Source organism: Schistocerca nitens, chromosome 1 (assembly GCF_023898315.1).
Source record: "Schistocerca nitens isolate TAMUIC-IGC-003100 chromosome 1, iqSchNite1.1, whole genome shotgun sequence".
NCBI classification, from domain to species: domain Eukaryota; kingdom Metazoa; phylum Arthropoda; class Insecta; order Orthoptera; family Acrididae; genus Schistocerca; species Schistocerca nitens.
The window spans coordinates 818,422,234-818,438,983 of NC_064614.1; the positions used below are offsets into that span (position 1 = coordinate 818,422,234).

At 45.0% G+C, this 16,750-nt stretch overlaps 1 protein-coding gene across 1 annotated transcript in view; it reads left to right on the forward strand.

Moving 5' to 3' along the window:
- The window catches only part of LOC126262657 (uncharacterized), a 303,755-nt gene that overhangs the window by 168,735 nt on the left and 118,270 nt on the right, over positions 1-16,750 (forward strand). The gene's annotated exons all lie outside the window — the stretch shown is intronic.

Genomic DNA, 16,750 nt, shown 5'->3' on the forward strand with positions numbered 1-16,750 from the left:
TAGTTGTTGTGCGTTTCTCTCTTTTGTCTTTTTCACTGAAGCTGCTAGATTTTGCCTTTCCTTATTACACGTTTACTTCTTAGAAATGGTTCACGATAGACTAGTATCTGACACATGTTGATACTTTCAGGTAACCCAGAATGAGATTTTCACTCTGCAGCGGAGTGTGCGCTGATATGAAACTTCCTGGCAGATTAAAACTGTGTGCCCGACCGAGACTCGAACTCGGGACCTTTGCCTTTCGCGGGCAAGTGCTCTACCATCTGAGCTACCGAAGCACGACTCTCACCCGGTACTCACAGCTTTACTTCTGCCAGTATCTCGTCTCCTACCTTCCAAACTTTACAGAAGCTCTCCTGCGAACCTTGCAGAAAGTTTCACTTTCAGGTAAGTTTTCCCACACAGTTTCTGCCTGTCGCCGACAGTTAAGTATAGCACCAGAAAGAGGGCAGTATGATGTGTCGCTAAAGGCATAGGAGAGTAAAAACATTAACGTTTTGTTGACTTCCTAGTGATGCTGAGGCTGTCGAGTGTTTCGTTGAGTGATGTAGCGAAAAGGCAAACACTGTAGCCCAGCATTTGGTTGTAATCATCATTTGATGTCGATTGCTGTTAGAAACCCCCACCATGCCGCTAAATTCGTGGCGGAACACTTAGGCTCAGAAGCCAGATATCGATCTTAGCAAGAAAGTTACATAGTATAGCAAAGCGGTTACCACTATAGCGTGGGATGAGATACCGAGTCTGATCAACGCCACCTAAAAGGTGGTGTTGATATGATTGGTCAAAGTCCCGGGCATCTTATTTTTATCAGACGATAACGTTTCCCATGCTGCTCAGTCTCCTTTAAATTTGGTTTGCTCATCTTGCTGCTAGCACGCTTAAAATAGCTGAGGTGCAGTGGAACTACCTACGGTAATATAACCCTGGCTATTGTGTAGTCACGTTGGACCGACAACACAACATGTTGTCAGGTACAGCAGGCTGAACGGGTCCCGTGATGATTGCCAGTCTTGCGAAAACACAAGTTGATCTGCTTTAAGAGCTGCGCTTCAGTACACATGTACTCTTCTGTCTCCGTTTCGGCAAGTTGAGATGCGTTACTAGTTGCGGCAAGATGTGGATAGGTAGACTGGAAGGATAATTTGTTCACCTCTGCTTCAACTTATGGTCTACAGATGGCGGCCAATTAGAACGCCGAAATATCGTTTCATTAAAGACACGAATGAATTAAAGACAGCCGGCCGGGGTGGCCGAGCGGTTCTAGGCGCTACAGTCTGGAACCGCGCGACCGCTACGGTTGCATGTTCGAATCCTGCCTGGGCATTGATGTGTGTGATGTCCTTAGGTTAGTTAGGTTTAAGTAGGTCTAAGTTCTAGGGGACTGATGACCTCAGAAGTTAAGTCCCATAGTGCTCAGAGCCATTTTTGAATGAAAGACATTGTCTGTGATTGGGCATTAATGTAAATCAATGGGGAATCTTGAAAACTCGTGCCGGTCCTGGATTCGAACTAGTGTCTCTTGCTTACTTAAGCATTTACTCTGACCACTAAGCCACCCGGACACTGGTCATCGCAACTGCACGGACTATACTAGGACGCCACCCGTCAGACCCAAATTCTCAGTTTATCTACACGATACAAATGCAGTGCCCCTTGCCCATTATCCTCATTCCTCGCGAGATTTCGCCGATTCCCGCAAGAGTTCGAGCCTGGTGGATCCGCACTGATTATCAGCCGTCTTCGCCTTAATTGTGTGCGAAAGAAGTCGTTTGATTGTAGGATCCGGCTGGAAGCTCGGCAAACACACAACCCTTCTGCCTTGTGCTTTCCTTACTACTATGCCATTCTCGGGTTATCTTACTAACCAGTAAGATTCGCTCACGTCTGTAGAAGATGTGATACGGTGGTTGTGAGTCGGAGACTACATTCAGGAGAGAGGGGAGTGTCCTCTACGGACGCTAGGCCGCTCGCATTGTCGGCCGCTGGTGAGGCAGCGGGAACGCAGCTGTGACCTCTCCCACCGGCGGGCGCCTCTAACCTCGCTTGGCCGAGAACGAGGCTAGCAGCTTTAACGCCGTTTCCCAGATTGGCGAACTAGGCTGCGGCGCAAGGTCAGCACGGCGCAGCGTGTGTGTGCCAGCTGACCCGCCGCCGGCCGCATGTTTACAGCCTGCGCGCCGCGGGGGTCTGGCGCCGGCCCCGGGGGCAGCGGCCGGCTTCCGGCGCCCGCGCGGCGGCTTTTCCGGTCGGAAGCTCCTTCCGGGCGGCGATGCGCGGCCCAGACGCCGCCCCCCGCCGCCTGGTGAGAGTTTTCACCGACATCTGCCGCCGCGTCCGTGACGGCCGCGCCAGAGCCGGCGCCACGCCGGACGCTCGGTGCGCTTTCACTTTCACAGTCCTCGCCGCTCGCTCGGCGTTCTCTTCGGCCAGGCTTTCGGGAGCGGAGGATGTCCTCTCTGCTGTCTACCACTGCTTCACAAGCATATTTTTCTCTGGAAGCTGTTGAAATTTCCTTATTATGTCACATGTTGAAAGAGAAACCTGATAGAAATGTGGGCGATAGATTTGATTGCACCTGATTATAAATATCTTCACGCCCATACGTAATACAGAAATGACCGCTAGATGTTACGAGCGACGGACCCGCCGGTATGAAATGAATTGGGGGCGTATTGTTTCGCCAGTAGAGAAGTTGCACGTAACGTTAGCGGCAGTCCCGGACGGTGTTAAAGTCCCGCCCAATCACCCCCCTCCACACCAATCCATATCCTAAGCTCCGCCCATGGTCTGCCGCATGTTCCAACATCAAAGTTGTTCGTATCACAGATATGCCAGTCATAACAAGGAAGAAAATCAGTAGTTAGTACGAAATACAGTTTTTCCGGCACCATTGTGAAAAGAATTAGAAATATGTTCATTGAATATCATCAGTAAGAAAGAAAAATAAAAATGGTATCCACACTGTCTTTTTTTTTATTTCATGAGCTTTCATCTGCACTATATCAAAAAATCTGATATTTGTTAACTGCAGTGAGCGCAAATTTCCGTCACCTCGCGTAGTGTAAGAAATTCTGTTGGGAAATATTAAGTGGTAGCATCGCCAAGGATGCTGTCCATTATCTCGATTGTCTAAAGTCAATGTTGTGCATAAACAAGGCAAAGTCGATGTCTTGGTTTGTTTCCGATTACCTCATTAAGTCTAAAGAATATAAGTGTGGGATAATGTAGAAATGCGTAATGCAAGCAGTCAGATATTTATACATTGCCTGTGTAATGGGTGAATTTTTACTTGTGAACTCTTATGACTGCTTGCTTATAGCAGACACGAGGTTACTTTGAGTTCTTCTTCAGTGTTTGAGAGCTTTAGACCTGCCTATTGTTAAACATATGTACATAATTTCGTCAGTGTCATTCTAACACATCTTATCGTACTTTAATGTCTGTTAGCCGGCCGCGGTGGTCTAGCGGTTCTGGTGCTGCAGTCCGGAACCGCGGGACTGCTGCGGTCGCAGGTTCGAATCCTGCCTCGGGCATGGGTGTGTGTGATGTCCTTAGGTTAGTTAGGTTTAAGTAGTTCTAAGTTCTAGGGGACTTATGACCCAAGATGTTGAGTCCCATAGTGCTCAGAGCCATTTGAACCATTTAATGTCTGTTAGGTATCAGTTTTGGCAGCAGATGGCCACAACAGCCAAGATTAGGTACCTTGTGTATGATAGCTTTATTGAGAGTGCATATCTCTGTTTCATTTTGACAGTATTACACAAACTGCTAAGAAGTACTAACAGCACAACACTGCTAGTATGAACAACCGCGGTAAAACAAAAAACGACGAACAAAAACACGACAGCGACGAGGACTACCAAATATCATACTGATGCGCTCTTGGTTGGTGTGGAGGGGGTAAATGGGCAGGGCTTGTGCAAATGTCCGGGGCTGTCGCTAAAGTGTCCTAGAAGTTGCAACAACAGAACTCGTAGGTCGGGATAGTTCAGCCGCTTCGAACATGGAACAGGCATTGGAAGTCACGTGAGGAACAAATCCATCGCGGAGATTTCAGCCTCTCTAAAACTGCCCAATTCGACTGCCGATGAAGTGTTTGTGAAGTCTTAAGGTGGTATAAACGAAGGTGACAAAACTCGTGTTTTTTTTCCCACTTTCTGCTTGCCAAATAGGCCCGCTGCCTGTATAAAAAAAGCGGGCCGTAATACTGCAGTTGGTCTCTTAGCCGTCACATCAGTAACTTAAGATCAAGAACGGGGAAAATCCACAAAGTAATGAACATAGACCCATCAAAGCTACACATACTGATATAATACATATATGAACTTGAGTTACTGTTGTGCCGTTGCCCTTGCCCCGCCCCGTGGAGGCGGACCAAGTGCACTGTCAGGCAGTTTTAGTCAACTACTGTCCGCAGCTCGTGGTCTTGCGGTAGCGTTCTCGCTTCCCGCGCACGGGGTCCCGGGTTCGATTCCCGGCGGGGTCAGGGATTTTTCTCTGCCTCGTGATGAGTGGGTGTTGTGTGTTCATCATCATTTCATCATCATTGACTCGCAAGTCGCCGAAGTGGCGTCAACTAAAAAGGAGTTGCAATACGGCGGCCGAACTTCCCCGCATGGGGCCTCCCGGCCAACAATGCCATACGATCATTTCATTTCAGTCAACTACTGAGCAGCATTTAATAATTAGCAAAGAAAAAGAAAATACAAACAGACATACTTGTAATTTTAAATATTAATAATATAAAAAGAATCTTTAATTATTTATAATTTGAAGTATACCAACTCAAAAATACAAAAAATATATATATTTACTAAGTATCCCTTCACCAACAAGGCCATGAGAAGAAAACCTAGGAACATTCCTCGAGCCTTACCACTTTTGGCCTCATGCTAAATACTAGTTCTCATATTGTGTATCCATATCCAACATCTATAGTGATTAATGCGATCATGTTACAATAATACTTTTTTTGTGTGTGAAGGCAGGGCTCGGAATGATGTCATCGAGCAATGGCCCTCTCACCAGCAGTTTTTTACCCTACTCTATATCGAAACATACTCTACTGTAATTCATATTTAACATTTAATACTACTACACATTGCCACATTTTATTACTGTTTGCTACATAACTTATACAAAGTTCTACAACAAAATATTACAAGTGTGAATCAGTTAAATTATCCAGATCTGTGTCTGTATCATTATCAGTAATATGATCATCGAGTTCCTCGGTACTGCTATCAGTAGTAGATCTCCCTCTATTGAACTCAGCTTGTAATTGTCTACACATTTTGTCTGCTGTGTTATTTAATTCTGTCCATTTATCTGGGTCCCTAATGGAGTTTTAGATATTAAACTGTCTCAAATCTGATTGTCGTATATGTGAGTGTAACACACAAGAAATAAACGTGTGGATAGCGATATGCACATGTTGGGTTGTTTGCGGGTGGAGACCAAACATCGATGTCATCGGATTAGGGAAGGGCGGGGAAGGAAGTCAGCCGTGCTCTTTGAAAGAAACCATCCCGGCATTTGCCTGGAGTGGTTTAGGGAAATCACGGAAAACCAAAATCAGGATGGCCGGATGCGGGATTGAACCGCCGTCCTCCCGAATGCGAGCCCAGTGTGCTAACCACTGCGCCACCTCGCTGCGTCACACATAGGGATGGCTTTAGTATCATGTACAGATTGTATAAAGGAGCAGTGCCTGGCGGAGTTGTCATTTTCGAAAAGATTTGCGACTTGATAATGGCCACGAAAGGTGAATTAAGACCTTGAAAGAGGAATGGGAGTTGAATCCATGGGACATTCCATTTTGAAAATCATTGGGGACATTCCATTTTGAAAATCATTGTCAGCTTCATTATTTCGAGGTCCACGGTGGCACACCAACGCGAGAGCCTTTTGCTAACAACACAGCATTACTTGTAGCACCTGTCCTGGGCTCGTGACCATATCGGTTGGACCTTAGACGACTGGAAAAACTTGGCCTGGTCAGGGACCCAAAAAGGCACTGTGCGAGTTGGTGGTGGCTCCATAATGGTATGGCCTGCGTTTACATGGAATGGACTGGGTCTTCTGATCCAACTGAACTGATCATTGGCTGGTAATAGTTATTTTCGGCTACTTGGAGATCATTTTCAACCATTCACGGACTCCACATTCCCGAACACCCATGGAATTTTACGATTTTTTGAGCCACTGCAACGTCGAGTTGTTGCAACACTCCCTGCAAAAGTAGGTCCAACATGGTACTACGGCGTATCCCACGACTTTCGTCGTCTCGGTGCGACGCATTGCAGAGTAAATGAAAGGAAACGACTCATGTGGAGTTACTTAATGACGCTATACCTGCTATCAATCCGATGGAAGGGTTTGGTGAATGCTTGGAGAGCGTTATCTGCCATCGTGTATAATATCAGCAGCAAAGAAGAGAGATGATCTCATGGTTTGCGGCTGTTTTCCGTGGATAAAGTGTGGTTCTCTTCTTCCGCTTAAGAAAAAGTTAAATCCGGAAGGATATGATCACATTTTTACAGCAGTGTGTACTGTTTGTTGTAGAGGAACAGTACGGAAACGATCGTTTATATCAGCATGACAATTCACCCTTCCCTGAACTACCGTAAGTGACGCAATAGTTTGTGGGGGGTAACATTGCTGAAATGAGGTGGCCTGTCCAGAGTCTCGACCTGAACACAAAGGAATATTTTGGAATGAGTTAGAACGTCGACTTCGCTCCAGATCCACTGTCCAACATCACTATCTTCTCTGGTATCGGGTCTTGAACAATAATCGCCTTCCATTCCTCCACAGGTATTGAAGCACATCATTGAAAGAGTTCCCAGCAGATCAAGCCGTCATAAAGGCGAAGGATGTATACACCACATTTTAATGTCCCGTAACAGGTCTTTGGGTACTTTCGACCAGATAGTGAACGTATTTACATTCACAGACGTTACATCTACCTGCCCGTGAGCATCGTGTGTGAACACAGCGGCGTTGCAACAAAAGTACACGGGGCAAAAGATTCGTCGCCTGCTCGAGATATCACCGTGTAACTCCGCCTCTGGCCCGAGTCAGCGATAAGGAGTCATAGACATATTCTACGGTGTTAAAATCGGGGTGTCAGAGGGTAGCTCACTATTCGTCAAACCAGCATGGTAGGCGTGTAGTTATTTCGGAACATGGGAATGTCCACAGCTCACACATCATGAAGATACAGAAAAAAGGGCAACGTCGTCACAGAGAATGTTAAAGGTTACCCGAATGAAACGATCCAATTTACTGTTACAAAAGAACCACCAAAACATTACACAACCGCCTCCGAACTTGACTATATACCCCACATTCGTCTGAAGATGAACCTGTCGGTTCGAAATCGGCAACGGCCCTATTTAAACAAATAAATATCAGTGTAAAAAGTGACTGTTTGCTGTTATTTTCTATGTTTAAGGGTTAGTCTATATTATGCAGCAAAGCGAATTCAGTGTGCTCCGCTCGCGGAGTCGAGACGGTAGTTCTGCTGTTCGTGCGCCACAGAAATGGACAGTGAGATGTACTTGCCCTGACGCAGGCCTACAAAACGAAAGAGGTGTTGTAGAGCCCAAAGAACACAGACTACTATTAAAAAATATGCCTTATGATGCATTAAGAACATAAGCAGCGAAATGGTGATGTTAATTCAGGAAGCGGAAAATTAAAAATGACATCTCTGCTCGCTTGCTGCAGAAGAGAGTAGACCCTCCCACTCAGGCTATCACTTCGCGAAACTGTGTGTCTATTTTTCGTATTTTTGGCTCGAGAGTAACGTTGAATTGTTCGAAATCTAGTTGCTACAATCGAGTGGAATTTTAAATTTTATCTTCTACCATTTCGAAATTCATACCTTGCGTAAGTCTGTTTCCATACTAAACATTTTTTGGTGATGCAGTTCTCTCTTCAACCAAAGCAATTTTCTTTTCGTTTGCCTATCGTTTGCGGTTATTATAATATATACAGGGTGGTCCCGAATTCATGGTACAAACTTTAATGGTAGGTGCAGGACATTGTAACAAGGATATATTGTATAGGAATGTATAGTCCCAGGTGACGCGGTGAGGCGTAAACAGGGGAAATAACGGCCGAAAGGAAAACGAAAGATTTTATTGAAATCGTTGTTGACAAGTGTCATGTTTACAGTAAGTGTTCAAAATTGCGTCCACCATGAGCGATACATGCTTGACAGCGTCGGTGCAGCGATTGGCGTACACGTTCAAAGATGCCTGGTATTTCACGCACACCTGCAGCAGCTACAGATATGCGAGCAACGAGATCCTCATCTGAGTCAACTGGAGTCTCATAAACAAGGCTCTTAAGATGTCCCCATAAAAAGTAATCGAGGCAAGAGAAATCAGGAGATCGGGGTGGCCAAGGGACTGGTCCACCACGCCCAATCCATCTAGCACCAAACGTGGCATTCAGGTAATTCCGTACAGCAGTGCTGAAGTGTGCTGGCGCTCCATCGTGCTGAAACCACATGCGGTTACGAATGGCGAGCGGAACATCTTGCAGCAGTTCTGGTAACACTTCTTGCAGAAAAATAAGATAGCTTTCGCCACAGAGTCGCGTGGGTAGTAAGTATGGCCCAATCAAAAAGTCGTTCACAATACCAGCCCACACATTAATACCGAAACGTTGTTGATACGCATGTGGACGCGTTGCATGTGGATTATCTGTTGCCCACACATGGGAATTGTGCGCATTAAAGACACCCTCGCGTGAAAATGTCGCTTCATCTGTAAATAGCACATGACCTACGAAATCCGGCTGCAACGCACATTGCTGCAACAACCACTGGCAGAAGTTCACGCGAAGAGGATAATCTGCCGGATTCAATGCTTGTACTTTTTGAAAATGGAAGGGGTGTAAGCGATTTTCATTTAACACTCTGCATACAGTCTGATGACTCACATGTACGTCACGCGCAACAGTTCTTGTGCTTGACTCGGGTCTATCAGCCACTATGTTCAAGATGCGTTCTTCCAGTCGTGGAGTGCGTACAGCTCTTAATCGACCAGCGTCATGTCTGTTGACGTCGAACGTACCTGTTTCACAAAGTTGACGATGTAACCGTTGAAAAATTCTATGATCCGGCATTCGTCGATTAGGATACTCCGCGCGATACATTCGTAACGCAGCTCTGGCGTTACCATTTGCACGGCCGTACATGTAATGCATGTCTGCTTTTTCTGCATACGTAAAGTCACCCATCGTCTACGGCAGCACAATTGTGAATGGCGCTTGTCCCTACTGCGATACATCATGTTCATCTACTGCCCTCTACCGGCAGTGACACCAACCGATCACTCCATTTCTCTTTCCCCTGTTTACGCCTCACCGCGTCACCTGCGACTATACATTCCTATACAATAAATCCTTGTTACAATGTCCTGTACCTACCATTAAAGTTTGTACCATGAATTCGGGACCACCCTGTATAATTATATATTATTATATTATGTATTATTATTATTATATAATTATAATATATAATTATGAAGGCAGCCGCTGCACTTCGAGGTTTTCTGGCGCGCACTGAATAACTGGCGATTAGCAGCAACAATGTTTGTTGTCCATTATTATGACCCAATACACAGCCTACAAACTGTATCTTTCATCTTATTATTTCGTTAGGGAGTAGCCGTTTCCTCGCTTTCTCCTTATGGGACCAAGTGATGTGTTTTTCTCTCAATCTAGATCGTTCTGGTAATTCTTCTCCGTATCTAGGTTCTCTTGCTTTTAGCCACTGTGTGGAAGAATGATGAAAGTGTTGCTTCCCGCCTGCAAGTTTAATTGCACCTTAAAAGACGCTAGGAAAAACTGATGTAATGAGAAACTCTCCAGACGTCTCGACCGCAACACACGGCATCTATTGTGTGTCTTCCCTAAAGACCACCTGACTGGGGTTAAGGAAGAACTAACCCATAAACTGCAGGAGGGCAGAAAAAGCAAAATTCCGCCGAATAATGGGCGGTTAATGTTGCGTAGCTAAGATCCAAGATCGCGTTCCCACAGAGTGGCCAGCTATCAAGCGATACTCAAAAGGAAATAAAATCCCTGCCCAGTGAAAACTCATTGCGGATAATTATTACCGAAACTCTTGTCTCACGAGGTTCGTTAATGATAAGCAACCCCAACAATGATCGCTTTCGAGTGTTGCAGACGGCGTAAAACTGGTACTGTGGTAAGGTCTTATGGAACCAAGCTGCTGAGGTCATCGGTCCCAAACTAGCTTACGCTAAGGATAACACACACACGCCCGAGGGAGGACTCGAACCTCCTACGGGGGTAGTCGCGCGGACCGTGACAAGGCGCCTGAGACCGCGCGATCTACCGGATGGAAATGTGACTCTGCACTGGCAGTGAAGTAGTGTGTATGTGCTACTCGGATGCATGATTTCAGTAAACTGGATCGAAGTGGGTACGTGACAGAGTCGCAGACAAGGGCACCGTCTCTTGAAGTGCCCATGGCAACACCGTGAATGCCAGTGAATGCAATTCCATCTCAGCCAGATTTTCTAAGAACACTGCGAAGAGAACTACATGCAATGGCGCTTTGGAATCGGTTACATGCCAAAAGGACTTAAAGAGGCGCATAAAGCTTTGCCTCTTTTCAAATGATGCGAGCCGTCGGTCGAGTGCACCGACGATAAAAAGAGGTGTATAACTCGGTTCCAAACCGGTAACGGCTCTATTTAAATAAATAGCATTGTAAAAAGTGTCTGGTTGCTGTTATCTTCTATGTGAGAGTCAACCTATATTTTGCACACAGCCACGGGTTCAAAATGTCAGTTTTTGACAAAATAGCATTCTCTTTGTCGCGATACTACTGACCTTTTTGTATTGTTGCAACGGTGGATCAGCGCTAACATTTCCGATTATAATAATGCTAACGTAGAAATTACTAGATGCGACATTGAATAATCGTAATTATTCGTGAGAACTGAGTTGTTGCCACATTGTAGGGACATCGCTTGTTTTTTGGTAGACGGTGTGGAATAACTACAGTGACAGAACTACGGAACGAGTTTACTCTAGACTGTCAATCCAAAGGACATGCGTGGCCAAGCGGTTCTAGGCGCTTCAGTGCAGAACCGCTCAACTGCTACGGTCGCAGGTTCGAATCCTACCTCGGGCACGGATGTGTGTGATGTCCTTAGGTTAGTTAGGTTTAAGTAGTTCTGAGTTCTAGGGGACTGATGACCTCAGAAGTACCATAGTGCTCAGAGCCATTTGAACCCATTTTTGAGAAACATATTAATCATTGTCTCCTTGAATTGTAATTTACCTATTGCTACTACATTTACCATAAATTCGTAATTATTATTTCACGTTGTTTGGTTCATTTTTAAAGATATTTTCTCCTTTTTCCCACAAGGACCCTTGTCCAATGGCTACAGTTATTAAATATATTGTGGAAAATTCGTCAGATTTTTAGTAGGCACAGTATCGGAGAAACAGCTGCTAGGTGGATGAGCTGGTCACAGACATTAATTCCTACGTATCGTCGGCCTTATCACTTCCGGCTTGTGCTTGATCCCTGTGGGACTGCGTCAGGCTCAAAGTTTATACCCTTACACTTTCCGACGACGCTGCTGGCAGATTTGAGAAGATGCATTACCGTAGCCACCAAAAGCGTAACACGGGCCTTGCTAGAGGGCTTGGAGAGAATGCGCGTATTCCGTGGACGTCTGTTTCATTACAGTTGAAGCCAACGAAGTATGCATGAAATGTCGTAAAATAGCATCAAAGGTCTGCCTTTCGCATTGTGGTAACACCTTGTCGTAGTGCTTGGTGATGGAAATAGTCCTGCTAAAGGTTAGCGTGTCTGAATGCCACACGGAGGACGCGGGCTCGATTGCCGGTACTGCCAGAGATTTTTGTCTCTGATGGGGACGCAGAGGACTAAGACGACGAGCGGTCAGCAGCGCGCAGTCTTCACACTGGTATCGCAAAGTTAGCCACTTTGGCGACAACATGGCCGAATGATACTGTGCAACATTTTGTAATTACTCCGTGTTACGTAAGCTAGTTCGTCGAAACAAGTAAGAGGCAAATAGATAAAAACTAAAAGGTGTTTTGCTGTGACACGCGACGAACATTACAGCTCATCGGTCTCCCACGGCCTTGCTACCCAGTGAAGTGGAGGGAGCGGCGGAAGATGAAAAGCGCGGCCACTTGTTGGCGTGTGGCCGGCCGGGACCTCAGGCACGCTACCGAGAGCCGCGCAGACAGGGAGCAGGGAACGCGCGGGCGAAACGCGATACCTGTGCACTGCCCGGTGTGGTAACCCGAGACCCGAGAGCGGGCGCGCTCCGCGACCGCAGCCTCGCCGCCGCTGCCGCCTCCTTTATCGCCGCTAATCTTAACTGATTGTGTCAGGCCGCGTCGTGAGCGATAAAAGCAGCCATGTCCTCGCGCCGCCTTGGCACGTCCCGGCCTCTTCGCGGAATGCTTTTGCGCTCGCCGGTGGCGCAAACTCAGCTGGCAGACGAGGAAATCTGCGTCGCTTCCGGGACTCGACCGCTCGCGTTACAGGGTGTCACAACTTGGTGCTGGTACTGCCTGGGAGCCACCCTTAGCTGCATCACCGGCAACACCAGCGATTCCAGCCGAGACTTGTGCATTTGTGACACGTGCCGGAATCGTCACCGAGTTTATTCCCCAAGTAACGATTAAACGAAGCAGCCTCTTTGCTTTTACCGATGAGGTAGTCACACCTCACACAAATTCCGTAATTTTAATTACGTTGGACTGTAGGATTTCCGGAACGCGTTGTTGCACGCACTTACTACGTGTATAGTGTGATTATATTCGTACTGTGGAGACAGTGAGCTGTAAACCACTGTCGATCCCTGGGAACTGCAGTTTATTTCACCTCATATAACCCATGCGATTACTGTAAAACTCGTTTACATCAAGTTACATTAGTCTGTGTTTGTCTCACGAGTCGTTTATTGCCAACTTATTAAAATTTAAACGGCAGCTAATTCCTGACTGGCTTGGCTAAATTTAGAAGCTTGTAAAGCGTCAATAGAACAATGCTCGAAGAAAACGTTCGTAGTTCGCTCGTTGACAAATAGTAATCGCTAGCCTACAGCTGCAACATTGATACAGCTACAGTCCGTTTTATTTTAGGCCGCACAGTGTCTCGATTCAGAAGATCCCATCATCCATTATCAGCGTTGAAATGAGGGAGCTCACCGAGACTGAAGGCTTACTTTCAGATTAATTTGGTAACGTTCTACTACCTTCTGTCTTAACAGGCGTATAACATGATTGATGTGGTTACACAAGTTGCTAAAGAGTTGTGACTTAAAATCTGTCTGTGATTTGTCGGCTTATCGTAGCTATCGAGTGATTAGTAAATGTATATATATTCCAGGTTTCCTGTTCGAGACCACCTGTAATTGGCACTTTCTTTTTCTCTTTCTGTGTGTGTGTGTGGGGGGGGGGGGGGGTGGAGGAGGAGGGGAACCTACCTACAGAGTTGGTGCAGCAATTAAGACGCTGCCCTCTCTTCGCGAGGAAGGCGGTTCAGATCCCCGTCCATCCATCCGTGCTTAACCTAAACCGCTCAAGGCAAATGCTGAGATGGGTCCTTCGAAGAGAACATGATCGATTCCCTTTCCCATTTCGGACTTGTGCTCCGTCTGCAATGGCTACGTCGTCGAAGGGAAGTTGAACACAGATCTTCGTTCCTAGAAGGGAAACTGGATTATAGTCATACACTTGATAGTGCGTTTCTCATGTATGTGGGATTCGGTACTAAATTTTAATCGTGTAAATGCCGTAAACATATTTAAAAACTGTCAGAGTTATAGCGTTTAAAAATTGTAACAGTAATATACTAAGCTGGAGGAGTGTTGGAAATAATGAAATCCTTAAGTAACTCTGACCACTTACATAAACATGTGTGGAATGTACTGCGGAAGACATTACCTGTATTTGGCGTTTGCGCTGAAGTCTTCTAGCACATAGTTTACGGCTCTTCTGCGAAATAATGTTAATGTCCTCGCTTTGAATACTGCTAAACTTTTAAAAGAAATGTAGGTAGTGATACCTGATGATGATGATAGTGATGTACCTGATGATGATAGTGATACCTGATGATAAGTACTTTGATTAGTTGGCACCTGGTGTGTTTCTGGGAAGAACTGTGCCTGGTTACTAGAGTGCTGTTGTCTGGCCGTGCGCACCGGATATGTCTTAATAGCGCCGAAAGATATCCTCCCCAGAGAGCTGTCACCCTGATCTGTCGTTTCCGCCGTGTTAACTCACCCACTTCATCAGTCGGTAGGCGTTGCTTCATCAGCCTGTGTTCTGTAACCAGCCTGATCTTATTTTCCAGCGTTGGTCAGGAAGTGTACAGTTTCTCAAAATTTATCAAACGAGTCAGAACCTTATCTACATAACATTTGTGTTTCATCACACTTTCTTCTGTACGTGTCAAACTTACTGAGATGTGTTTACGTAAAACAGGTTTGACTCATCTGCGAGAAACGCAATGAAAACAATGTAAGTGATAGTGGTTACTTCACTTTTGCTATCAGAGTAGAGCGCTTCAGATTTTTTTTTTTTTTTTTTTTTTTTTTTTTTTTTTGCGCTGTTGTCATTTTTCCCCGAGAGTTAAAATTCCTGTTCTGAGTAGGTGTCAGCTCATGTCGATATTTATTTGGTAACTGCTTTTTCTGCTAAATGTGTTTTGACACCATACACGTATTTCTTGCCGTCGCCCTTACAGCAGGACTGGTTAGTTTTATTTAAGATTCAGCTGATATGAGGGGCTAGTTGTTTATCAGAATAATGTTACAATTATGCAAAACATTAGACAGTATATAGGCCCTACCACTTTTCTTTTGAAACTTTTTCCTGCTTATTGGAGACTACTATGTGATCTTCATCTTCATGGCATTTTCCTTTAAATTCTACCACAGCTTTCGTCTTAGATCAGGTAACAGATGTTTTGTCTAAACTATCACTTTGACGATCTGCAGCAAGGTCCATAAGATTTATTCACAATTTTTAAAAATAAGAATGTTATTCTAACATGTCTACCTTGGCAGTGAAATAAAGCGCATTAGTATGTTTTCTTATGCGATTTAATCTTTTATAAAACCTTTTCGTGACCGAAATCGTTGTGATTAATAGAAAAATTGCGTCTTAATTTTTTACCTTTTAGTTGTTTGACACGAAACTTGTCAGATGTGGTAACACTGATAGAATGGTAGAAAAATTTAATGTTTTTGGTAACTGAAGTGGTGTTGCTGATACTGATTCAATTTCAAGGTACAAACTGTGGAAAAAATACTGAAATAGTGATGACTAGCGATTTATGCGAAACCTGAGGTATATCATTATTTCAGATGCTGTTATCCTCGGTTTAGTGAATGTGATATCGTTGAGAAATGACTTGAGCTTACCTCATTTACCTGATGGTTGTTCTTCGTGTTCCCGTTATTGGAACTTCGATATGGCATGTTTGCTTAGTTTCATTCAAGGTGTTTACTTACAGGGCTTTTTGCGCCTATTCAGGTTAAGAAAACAGTTTCCGTTTAGGCCTCGAACGTTCAAATACCCTACCCCGTGCTGTTCGAACTCTTTGCTAAAACAAATCCTGCGCTGTTCCATTAAGCGGCGTATCACGTGTCAACTTCACACTTCTGTTCACTCCCTCCCGAGGATCCGTGGGAGAACTATCTGTGTAGGAACAAGGGATTAGAGATAACCAGCTGATAACGATTCCCCGTTACAACAATAGCGATGTTTCTCAACTGTCATAAGCCAAAGGTCCACCGCTATACAGCCGTATTAAGAGCGCACATGAATGTACTAAACGTGCGTTACAGAACAGTATTTGTAGATTATAAAACAGTTCACGTCATGTTCTTTTTCCGTGAACTGTTTTATAATTAACAAATATCGCAACTGTATCATTCCAGATTCCACTGAAGATGCCGTAAAAGACCAAATACGTCTGGAACAAATAAGATACATCGCAGCAAGAAAGTGGCGGTTTTTATTTACAAAGCGAATATTTCTGTGTTTGCTGCGGATGATGGCCACGCAAAACATAAAACTTGTGATTTTTCCAGTATTTGCGAGTGCTGCTGGCCACGTTGTCTCACGCTAAGCAAACTTATCTCCCAAATTCGAATTTACGAGAACAGCTACGCTGCCAGCAGTTATAGGCGAAAATGTTGTCATTCTTCGTATTTCACACGAGCAACTGTAAATCTGGAGTTTTGTGTAAGATAGACCTAATTTTAAAAGGTCCAACTTCTACCACATTCGAGTCCACTCTCATGACCACGACACCATATCGTTTCGTAGTGTACATTGAATCCCTTCATTTTGGATGTGAAAAAGGTTTCGTCTGTGTGAAAAAACGTTCTATCGACCAGTAGGTAGAGGTGCCAGACGTCTCGATTTTTGAGAGAAGCCCTAATCTTTTTGTGGTATCACGAGCCATCTCGTCCAAGCCTTAGGCGGGACGCCAAATGCCCCGATGTTTGAGCACTGCTGACAATTGGCAGTATAATGCATATTCACTTCAAAAATGCTCGGGTACATCAAAGTTTCGAAATAAGTGTCTGAAAGTGTCGGTGACCGTGATTAAGAAACTTAGGACATGCTGTACCAGGAAGTTGTGATCAGCCGATGAACATAAGGGACGCCTCAGTACATGAGCGAACTGTAAGTTTAG